Here is a 12,186-nt window from a genome sequence, read left to right as displayed (position 1 = left end):
GTTCCACTAGCAGGATGCCTTGCATCTGATCTTTATGCCCTGTTCTCGCCAAGTCGAATGCGACTGTGGCGGCTTCTTCCTTTGTATAGCCTGCAACTAGCAGGTCAAAAAATGCATAATAGGCCTCGTCTAATCCTTTTTGCTCAGACTCAGGCTTGGCCTCTTCCTTTGGCTCAGGTTCTTGCCTTTGCTCTTGCTCCTCAGCTTGCCTTTCTTCTTGCTTGTCCTCAGCCTCCTTATCTTCCGGTGGAGGGCTGCTAGGAGGTGGTGAGGGCAGTGGAGATGGCTATGGGCTGGGTTTAGGGCTATCTGGTAAAGCTGCCGGTTTTCCCTTTAAGTCCCTGTTTGCTTTCGTTTTTCTTTCCCTTTCTTGGCTTTCTTGTTCATCTAGCAATGTCTGCCTTATCTGCTCCACTTCCTCCTAAGTGAAAGGGACATGGAGAATGTTTTCCGCTGCAGCATCAAGAATCTCGAAATTCTTGATATAATCTTCAAAGCGGTCCCTCTGCACTCGTCTGGATGATCCGGACATAGACTCGAGAGATGGCTTCCAGAGTTCGTTTAAATCACCCTTGAGGGCTCTTTCTGCTCGGAAACTCTCCATCAGCCTCTCGAGTCTTACCGATTTTTGAGACCTGGTTTCTTTGACCGTCACTTGAGCAAACTCCTTCTTTCCTTTCTTCTGCTTAGGTTGCTCCTCTTCAACTGGCTCTAACCGTCTCTTCAATCTCGTAGCCACCCTTGGTACTCTTTGTGGCTCATCTTCCTTGTCTTCTTTTACCCTTAGCCAATCATTCTGAGATGGTGGGTCAAGCCACCTTCCTTTAGCGTGTAGTGCTGCATAAACCAACTTGGTTATCAGTTCTCCTGGCACTATGTAGGTTGGCTTTTTGTTGCCCATCTTTACCAAGCTGTCATGTATGTATGCCGCATAGTTGATTATCTTTGGGGTGCCTTTTGTCATTGCCCAAGTAAACATCGTGGCAATTGCACCTGGGGGCATCCTGTACTTCTGTGGCCTCTTAGTGCACATGTGGAAGTACTGGTTGTACAACTGGCACATAATTGCTACTTTTGGGTTGGCAATGTCTTCAAAGGTGTAATTGTCCTTTTTCTCTTTGTACACCTTGACTTCGTCCCTTATTTTTGTTACACTGTCTCCTTGATTGGAGAGGTCTAGTGCATGGGCTACAACCTGCTCCGTGATTATGATCTATGTATCTGGTCTGCCTTGTAAATCTATCACCTTGGCCACTCCATTCTCTTTGATGCTTGTTACAAACTCCCATACTCTTTTGATGTCCACCCCTGCTGGTATCGCTTCGAAGTAGTTATGGAGGTCAATTTTCTCCAAGTAGCCAGACATTTTGCTTCGTACAAATTCATTGAGCTCTCTTGGCAGCATTGGCAACTCTATTACATTGCCTTCATTGTCTTTGAACACTCCCTGGTAGATCCTTAGGTCACTGGACTCTAACAGATCCTCTTGTATCCAGGTGCTGGGGGGATTTAATGTTCCTTCTGGAATGACAAAGGGTTCCACCTCGTCCAGATAATCTTTGATTGTCATTCTTTTCTTCTTTGCCGGTGACTTCGAGGCTGGCATAGATCCTGTTGTACTCAGTAATCCAAAGTTAGCATTTTTTCCATATTAGCTGCAAAACTGAGTTTTACTTATCCAAATGACTTGAAAATTGAAATTATAGCTTAAAAGGAACTTGTGAAGCTGTGCATGTGCTCACAGTGCAAATCTGGCCAAAAATTTCTATTTAGACATCCTACGCGTAGGATGTCTTTTTCATCAGAATTGGTTCATACTTGACATGCAGGTAGTGTAAGGCTCATGGAACATGGCTATATGCTTGGATTTGAATTTGGATATCAAAAAGTGGATTTTTGGGCTGATTCAGGCTTTAGGTCACAATTTGGGTAGAATGTCCATCATAGGTAGCAATTGATGTCCAAATGGGTTGAAAATTGGTATATGGGCTCATTGCACCATGGTATTGGCTCCCATGATGTCATTCCTTGCACAGAAGGCTAAATTTATGCTGGAGACATCCTACGCGTAGGATGTCTTTTTCATCAGAATTGCATGAAACTTGTTCTGTGGGTTGTCCTTGGCCTATGGAACATGGCCCTGTTCTTGGATTTGAATTTGGACAAGATTTTATGCTTGTAAGGCTTTGTGAGGTGTTTTTGGGCTCAAAAAGTGTATCTTGAAGGTGTTGGGGGTCAAAAGTGATTAGAATGCCTTCAAACTTGTCATATGGGCTCTTGATGATGAGGTAATTAGATATGGAATGATAAAACATCCCTTCCATGCCAAAAAGGTCCATTAGACATCCTACGCGTAGGATGTCTATTTCATCCTTTTTTCTCCCTGAACACACAGATTGTTTGTTGATGTGTATGTGAGTGTGTTGTGCAAGTTTCATGAGATTTGGACAAGATTTGGTAGGTCAATGTCCCATTATTGCCTCTATGTCCTAACTTTGTGTTTTCCATGCATATGAGGTCAAACCTGGTCCAAATGTGATGAAACTTGGTGTATGGCTTGTAAATGTCATTCAGAACATGTGCATGACAAAAATTGTTGAGGTTTGTGCTAAAAAGTGCCCTTGAGACATCCTACGCGTAGGATGTCTCCTGGTGATATTTTTTAGTGCTAGTGCTCCCAGTGCTTGCCCTTTGCCCCCCTAAGTCCCTTTTGAGCCTAATTTCAACAAAAAAGTCAAATGGATAGAGTATAACTCCCTGTGTGGACTTCAGAGCCTCCGAGCCGTTTTCTGACTTTTGGAGTGGTTTTTGGCGATGAAATTTTTCGATGTTGGTCTCCATAGCTTCCCAATCCCTTGGGGATCCTTGCCGTATGGTTTTTGTCGACTTTGGCTTCACCAGAGCTCCATTTGGAAATTTGTCGCTCTAGAAGTACCCGTGGTTGCATTTACATACCTTTGTTGATTTGTGGTGGTCTTCCACCATAGGACTTGGTTGTTGATGGTCTAGGAAAGCTGCTCGTGAAGTTTAGTGGCAAACGGACTTGCGGTTTGGCCGCAAGTGCATTTTGACGCTTTGTGTGTCTGATGCCGTTTCTAAGGTTTAGTGCCGCTTCGGGTCACTTTTTGGTCATGCAGGTCATATAGACTTTTCGAGCATGTCAAGATGCTCCTACTCATGAATTTTGGTAGCATTTGGTCGTCGTTTCACCGATTTCCCATTTGGTGGCCTCTTGCGGGTTTCTGGGAATTAGGGTTTTTCCCGATGGTTTCCCACTGCCGTTGGCTATCCAGGACTGGTCTCCTAGACTAGGATAAGCTGCTGATGAAGTCTTGTTGCTTTCGGGTTAGCCGTTAGGCCGCCGTCTCTACTTGCAGGTCTCTACCGCTCGCTTTGTGTGTGACCCCTACGCTAGTTTTCGCGACATAACGACAAACATGCGCGAAAAGCTCAAGGTGGTGAGCCTACCTCTCATGTCTGGAGCTCGTCCGGTAGTTGTGTGCGTTGTAGAAGCTGCTGGAAAGTCGATCCGCTCTAGGTGGCAGAAGCTTTCTCCACAAAGTCAATAGTGAAAATGAGCTAAAATTGGGGTGAAATTTTCTTATAATGGAGGTCCCCGAACCACTTTTCATGAAATTTGACATGTGCTCCTATCTTCTTGCAAGATGCGGTTTATGCTCAAAAATTTCTTGATTTGGACTCCGTTTGCTCTATTTACCAGAAATTTGACATTTCGATCAAAACCTGGTTAAAACACGCTTTCCGCTCCAGTCTCATAATTGCACCCCCACTGTACCATAGGTTTTCCTATAGTCACTGATCATCACCATATTTTTTTTTTTTCATTACGACTGTTTTTCACCTGCTTTTTGTATTTTTGAAGTTAGCAAAATTAGCAAAATTAAAAGAAAAATAGCAAAACAAACCCAAAAAATTAGCAAAATTAAAAGAAAAATAGCAAAACAAACCCAAAAAATCCCCAAAAAACATAATAAATCATAAACATCACCGCAACACATTATATACACTCACATGCAATTTTTATGGCCGGATTTCTCTGTTTTACCAATATTTTGTCCGAAAAATTGCTATTTCTACTTATATACACACACCTAGGGGCTTGATCTGGCGTTTGGCCCCATATACCTGTAGATTCATGCTGTATAAGGGCATATGTGCTTGGGTTACTCCAAAAAAAATTGCAATCAAACAACAACTCTTAAAATAGTCGAAAATCATGCCCTTTTTTGTTGTTTCTGTCATTGGTTCCGCATTTGAGAGTGCCTCTAGAATGCCTCCCCCCCTCCTAGCCGGAGTCCTCCCGGACGACAAGGTTTCGCCTAGGAGTATGTGCCGTGCATAGGTTGAAAAAGTTGTGCTAATGCCTGGCCGATTAATGTAGCCCTATTTTATGCATACTCGGTCAATGCATGGAAAAATTAATGTTGTGCAAGAGAAGGGAATAAGCAAAATTCTTATTGGAATTCACCGTCGAGGTTTCCTGCTTTCTTTGCAAGTAATAGCCTGTTTTGGATCTTGCTTGTTTGCCACTGGTTTGTCTTTCATCGGCATCCACTTATGTCGGTTCTCCTTTTTGAAATGAAGTTGTCTGCCTTCCATTATTGCTTGTACTGCAGGTAGTTGCTTTTGCTTTGGTATCCAAATGTGAGTACTGCAGGTATTTGCTTTTGCTTTGGTATCCAAATGTGAGTGACATTTGGGTTATGGCTAAGCATTTTCTTTGGGATCCACATTCGTTTTATGCCCTTGGTTTGGGGTTGAACCGTCTGCTTTGTTGGAATACGTTTTATGCCCTTGGTTTGGGGTTGAACCGTCTGCTTTGTTGGAATACGTTTGTTACATTTTTGTTTTTCTGCCATTGCATTTCTATCCTTCCGCATCCATACTTGTTTACCTTGTTTTGGTAGCCTAGATTTTTTCATTGTGGCCGGTGACTTCATCTGTCTGTAATTAGCATGGTTAGATTTTACCTGATATTTGGTCTCGGGTTTCCTGTTGTTCATTGATGGAATTCGTGTTTTTGGCTCTGTTGCCAATGATTGCATGGCTTGCAGTTGAGCATGATGGTATTGCTGAGCAAAAGCTATCACCTGTTGTTCATGTTCATGTTGAATTTGGACAGCCTTTGCTTTCCAGTCTATCTGCACATTGTATGCTTTTTGCCAAGGTTTCCCTAGCATCATTGGGTGTTGTGTGCTTTCATCTGTCACCACATAGAATTTGTGTGGATATATATATTGATGTATCTGTACATGCAATATAGTCCATCCCAATGTTGTCAGTGGGTGTGATGTGCTACTTTCCAGCACTTGGGGAGTAGGAGTAAGAGATCAAATTTGCTTGAGCACCTGAATCAAGCAAAGCTGTTGATCCCACTTGATTGTTGCCCACTTTGACCGCAATTATTGGCTCCATTGTTTCCTCCTCCAACTCAGTCAGTCGAATGGCATTGATTTGCAATGGTGCTCCACTTTTTTGTTGTTGTCGCAGAAGCCATCTTTTTGCAATGCGTTCTTGTGCTTCGGCTTGAGCTTCCTCCCGTACTCTCTCTTTTCCTTCATTTGTTGTTTTCCTTGATGAATTTGTTGGAGCATTTCCTGTGTGAGTGGTAGATAATACCTCCTCAGTCGACATCCACTAATCTAGTTTGGTATTTCTTCACCTGCTAATGTAGCAAGCTTGACAGCTCCACTTTGTGATAGATCACTAATCACAAATGGTCCCAGTCCTCGCTTTTTAAGTTTCTTGGCATGTTGTTTTAAGGTATAAACAAGTATGTAATCACCTGTTTTAAACTCTTTGGTACGCACATGCTTGTCAAAAAATTCCTTTTGTCTTCTCTTTTTAGCATAGATTGACGCGACAGCTCGTAAGTGGAGTTCATCTAGCTTTTCAAGATCATCAATCCTTGAAGAGAGCTCATGCCCTATCCATTCCAAGCTTGTTGCTACTCGTAGAGTTGGGATTAAAAACTCTATGGGTAGTATAGCATTTAGGCCAAACACCATGTTGTATGGTGTTGTTCCTATTGATGTTTTGTAAGCTACACTGTATGCCCATAGTGTTGAGTGTAGCTGCTGATCCCAATCTGTTCTTGATTCTGACACTATTTTGGTGAGAACCGTGCATAGTGTTTTATTTGTGGCCTCAGCTTGCCCATTGGCCTGTGGATGGTATGGTGCTGATTTCCTATGTATGACCATGAATTCCTCTAGCAGATATTCAATGACTTCATTGATAAAATGTGTTCCACAATCACTGACAATTTCTATTGGTAACCCATAACGTACCAAAACATTCTCATACAAAAATTGTGTCGTGGTGCGTGCATCAGCTTTTTGTGTTGCTTTGGCTTTGACCCATTTTGTGAGATAGTCCGTGGCCACAATGATATATTGGGTATGGGTGCGATATGCAGGGGGTGATATAGGTCCCACAAAATCAATGCCCCACTTTGCAAATGCTCTTGCCCCCATCATTGGCCGTAATGGCATCTCGTCTCTTTTTATTGGTATCTTTGTGCATTGACATGTATCACAACGCTTTACAAACTCTTCGGCATCCATGTGCAATGTAGGCCACCAAATTCCTGCGGTTAAGACAATTTTTATCGTCTTATCGCCCGAAAAATGGCCTCCACTTATTCCGCTATGTGCATGTTCTAGAATCAGCAGGTATTCGCTTTCACTTGCACAGATTCTAAGTTGATTGTCCTTCCCCCGCTTATAGAGTTGATTCCCAATTAACTGAAATTCACGAGCTTCCAGCTCTATAGCTTTTTCCCGTGCTCTTGTGATGTTCTCAGGGAACGTCCTGGTGGTTAAGAAGTCAATGATATATTGACTCCATGCAGGTGCTATGTTTACTTGAAACAAAGTTGCGTGGTCCACTGGTCGTTTGGCACTACATACTATACAACTGGTAACATAGGAATGTGTGTCCGTATACATAGTTGGCCAATAAACCCCTAACTGTTTCAGTCTCTAGTGTGTTTTCACTGTTGAACAATGAAATGCACAACCCTGGACATGTGGCTCTTCAAGGTAGCACTCGAATTATTCCGGATTTATACATAATCGTAGGATTAGGTCCGATCCAAGATGATACAGTCGTCCTGCTATCAACTGGAAGTTTTTTGTTTGTCGAATTGTTTGTTGTTTGTATCTGCATTCCGTATTATCAAACTCACTTCCGAAGGAAAGAATGCTAACAATTTCCTGAGACCATTTGGGTACCATTTCAATGTTAAAAAGATAAGAATCTGGTATGTCATCATCTACTCCTTCAGGAGCTTTCCCGTTGTGTATCCTTGAAAGATGATCTGCTTGCAGATGGGTTTTACCCTTTTTGACCACCACTGTGAAGTCAAATTATTGCAATATAATAAACTAGCATACGATTCTCCCTATATTGCAAGGTTTATTTACTAGGTACAAAAGAGCTTGATGATCCGTGAAGAACACAAATTTGTTTGCAAGAAAATAATGCCGAAATTTTTTTACAGTATAAATCATTCCTAACCCTTCCCTCTCGATGGCTGTGTAGTTCTTTTCTGCACTGTTGAACTGTCGGCTCGCATAGCAAACCGGAAAATCCATTGTTCCGTCTCTAGGTTGAGCTAGAATACTTCCAATGGCATATGCTGAAGCATCAATGTGCACATGGAATATCTTTTTCCAATCTGGTGCCTTTAGTACAGGTGTTGATATAAGGTTTTCCTCGAGCTTTTGGAATGAAATTTCACACTCCTCGGTCCACTCGAAATTGACTAGCAAACGATATAGAGGTTGTGCGATAACCGCATACATGTATATGAACCTTCGATAATAACCGCAGTGCCCCATGAAGGATTGCACTTGTTTCGCATTAGTAGGCCTGGGCAAGTCTACAATGACTTTGACTTTGTCTAGGTCTGTGGTTATGCCATTTCTTGAGACAATGTGTCCTAAGATTCGTCCTTGCTTAACCATAAATACACACTTTTCCGGGTTAAGGCAGATTCGATATGTCCTGCACTTTTCAAAGACCTTTTGCAAATGGTCCATATGATCCTCTCGCAGAAGAGAGTGCACACACAGGTCATCCATGTAAATTTCTAAGAATATTCTTAGGTATTCCTTGAATGCATGAGTCATTAACCTCTAGAAAGTGGCTGGTGCATTAGTTAAACCAAATGGCATAACTCGATATGCATAAATCCCCAATTTTGTGGCAAATGCTGTTTTGTGTTTATCTTCCCGTGCTATTGCTAGTTGGTTGTATCCTGAAAACCCATCCAGAAAGGAATAAGCCAGTTTCCCGGCCACTCGCTCAAGTACATGTTCTGTGATTGGCAAGGGATAATTATCCCTTATGGTTGTTGCATTCACCTTCTTGAGGTTTACACACACTCGCAGTTTTCCATTATTTTTGGGAACTACCACAATGGGTGACACCCAATCTGTATGTTCAATCTCATAGATGAATTCCGCTTCCATCAGTTTATCAATTTCTTCTTTGATTCGTTTAGCAAATGTGTCATTATATGTATAAGGACGTTTTTTGCTAGGTTTTGCATCCGATTTCAAAGGAATTGTATGTTGGCATATCATTGGATTAATTCCTTTGAGGTCTTTGTAGGACCAAGCGAACACATATTTATACTTCTTGAGAAGTTGTGTTAGCTGTGCTTCCTCCTCAGACTCTAAATCATTAGCTATATAGACCGGCTGAGGCTTTTCACCTGGTTCTGCGAGGTCTATCTTTTTTGCATTTTCAAGCCCATCGTAAGATTCTTGGTTGGTTCTCTCCCTGATTGGTGGTGTCATGATGATTTTTCTGTCCTGGATAGTAAACTTCCGATAGTGTGATGGTACATTCATGTTCCCCTTTTCTGACTCCCCTTGACCATCACTATCTTCTTCAGTAGTCCATATCTCTCTTAGAGACCGTTTCAGTTCTTGGTATTTTTGTTTACGCTCCAGTTTGGTCCACTTTTGGTCTTTTGTTGTTTCCCTTTTTTATTTTTCAGATTCTTGTGATTTTGTTTCAGTTTTAGCTTTTCGTACCTGTTTTGTTTCCTCTCGCGTTCTTTCTTTTTTATTTTTTGAGAATTTTCCTGATATTTTGATCTTTCGCACAATCCTCTGCTTTTACAAGCATCAAATAGTGAGTTTTACCTTTTATCCTGGGCATCAGGTTCTCTCTCACTTTGTTTCCTGCTCTTTTTCTCCTATGGCGTTCTTGGCGTCTAGGGTGTTGATTAGCAAAATCATAAAACTTGATATTCTCGGCTTCATTTCCACGCTCACTTGAGGTGTCTGAACACTCATTATCTGCATCATCATTTACTTCCAAATGTTCAGAGGAATTGTAAAACTCTTCTTGTTCTGGAGGTTCTACCGTTTCTTCTTCTGGTACAACGCTTACCATGTAGTAGGGTAGCACATCATAGCCATCCTTATCGCAAAATTTTGTTGCTGGACTATCGGTAATGGTACAGACATCCAATGTTGCTAGTATGTGTTCCCATTCCAGGGGTTCCAAGGCATCTTCAGGGAAAGGTTCCGGAATGTACTCCTTGTCCTCAATTTCTCTTTCTAAGACAGAGTCCTCTCTTCTTAAGCTTCCACAATGTGAAGCTCCGCACATCCATAGCTCTTTTGGTTGCCCTAACCATGCTGGTAGTTCTGATCCTGCTGCTGTAGCTGAATCAGACTCTTCCACAGGTGTTTGGTTTACATCCTTGTAACTATGGTCTTTCAGGTGTATTTTAGTTGTTGTTTCGCCATGTCTGAGGTATATGTGGTCATAACCCCAATCTTGGACCATCTTCAATTGTCTCATGAATGGTCGTCCCAAGATTATTTCATAATTGTTCTTTTTGTCGAAATCGACTATTGCAAATGTATGCTCATACTCGATTCCGCACGAAGTGACAATTAGTTTTTCTAAGAGTCCTAGAGGCTTTTCCATGAACCCATCTGCCAATTGCAGTTTCATTCTGGTAGCCCTCAAAGCTGGTTTTCCCCATTTTTTCCAAATTTCTTTGGTGGCGATAACAACCCCCGCTCCACTGTCAAGAATAGCCTTGGAGACTACTCCTTGGAATTCTACCGGTAGCGTAGTGTTTCCGTCTTCTCCCTCGCAATATTCTCCAACCTTATTCAATGGTACTGGCCTAGTGTTTAGATTAGGCCTGTCTGATTCCCTAATCCCTTCTTGTAGCTTCAAGTTGGGGTCTTTCACTCCAAATTTTTCTAGGCATTTTCCTACCATGGTCCACATGTTTGGCCTTAACCTTAGGAGTTCTTTCAACGTGATTGTGCATGCCACCGGGGTGGATAACAACTCAATCAATCCTCGCAAATCCATCACCTTGTTAGAAGAAAGTCTTTGAGATGGGATTGCTCTCACTTCCGACTTAGCTTCGTACTCTCCCAGGTAAGAGGGTAAAGTTCTCAAAGAGTTTGGTTGGTTGTGCCCCGAACTAATAGATCCTTGGTCTCCCCCTTGTGAATGTATCTCAAAGTTCATCTGCGATCTTGCCTCAAATTCTTCAATAGGAGGTAAGATCACGTTCTTTTATTTTCTCGTGCTATTCATGTGGTTACTCGTCCTATCAGCCTCGTTGGCCTCACGGATTTGCTTCCACAGATCATCTAGACCGTTACCGTCCTTACCCATTTCTGCCAATATTTTAGGCTGGAACCCGTCACTTGCCCCATCGGTGGTATTTGGCACTATGATAGGCTCTCCCTTGTACTTGTAATCATTAGTGAGTCTCTCCTTTGTTTCCTCATGTTTCTCTAATGTTGGTTGGATAGGGGTTGGAGTTGGTGCTTCGTGACAATTTGCAGGTTTACCCAACGATTCTTCCATCAATGATTGAGCCGTCTCAATCATCTTTTTACACATATCCAACCTCTGTTTTTCTATTTCTGCATATGGATAAGTCATCCACCTTTGCTCCTGGGTTTGGTTCTTTTTAAGTCGAGCTTCATAAGCTTGTAGCAGTGCATCCAACTGCTAGTTTACCTTGTCTGCCAGTACAGATCCTCCTGATCCTGCACTTTTGGGCTCTGCTATTTCCTTGGGTGCTATGGCTATTGTGGTGTGTGAGCTTAAGCTAGCTAGATCCTCTAGCCGCTCCAATCTGTTCTTTGTATGTTTCAACTCCTCGGATAGGGCTGTTTGCTCTCGTTCTTTCTTGGCTTTCCTATGCGCCATTCTAGCTTTCCAAGTGCTTCTCTGATTTTTCGTTTCTGAACTTTGGGCATCGGTTTTTGGCTCTTCAACTATGGGTTCGTTCGTCCTTCTTTGGGCTTGGGCTCGTGTTACCGCCTGAATAGCTATGATTAATTCATTTTCCGATCCCCCACTGGAAGGTACTGTTTCTAACATGTTCAAGGTGGTTTTTGCTCCTTTGTTCGGGTTTTTAGGGAAATCAGGAATCAAATGAGTAATTCCACATTCTGGGCAATACGCATTGACTCTAATGATTTCATCATGAGGACAATTTCTCAGCCAATGGTCTCCTCCACACTTGTAACAGGGTCCCTTGGGTTGTTGAGGTGCTCCTTGAGCCCCTCTTTGTTGGTAAGCATGTCTCTGTCCGCCCATGCCTCCATTGGCTATGAACATCAGTGTTCGTTCATCTAAGCTATATCTTCCTTCTCTTGCAGCCTGTGCAGCAGTTGGTGGTCCTCGATTCCCTATCATGCTCCATGGTTCAGGTGTCGAGGGTTCTTCCGGTGGATAATAGACAGGGTTTATCGCATATCCATTGGGATCTTCATAATAAGCATGCATAAGCACCAAAGCCTTTTCTTCTGATTCAGTTACTGTTGGTGTGTATCTGATATCAACTGGTCGTAATCCAGGTAGGGGTGGTTGTTGCCCCAACACCAATTGTGGTCTTTCTACACCTACAGGTCCTGGTAAGTTGCCTGCTTGATATCTAGGCATCGATGGAACTTGAGGGGAAGCTACTGGAGCTTGGGGAGCGAAAGGTCTCTCCCTCACATATCCCTTATTATAATAACATTCCTCGGTCCCATGGTTTGTCCATTTTTGTTCAATAGCACACTACTTGGGCTGTTTAGCCTGGGGTTTGGCATACAAGTTGATCTTTTTTAGCACTTCATCTACGAGCTGCTCCTGGTTTACCGCTATTTCTCCTTTCAG

The sequence above is a fragment of the Adiantum capillus-veneris genome, chromosome 2 (genome assembly GCF_014529385.1).
Source record: "Adiantum capillus-veneris isolate H3 chromosome 2, ASM1452938v2, whole genome shotgun sequence".
In the NCBI taxonomy this organism is placed as follows: Eukaryota; Viridiplantae; Streptophyta; class Polypodiopsida; order Polypodiales; family Pteridaceae; genus Adiantum; species Adiantum capillus-veneris.
The sequence above is the reverse complement of the archived record's forward strand: the minus strand, read 5'-3'. Positions refer to the sequence as shown.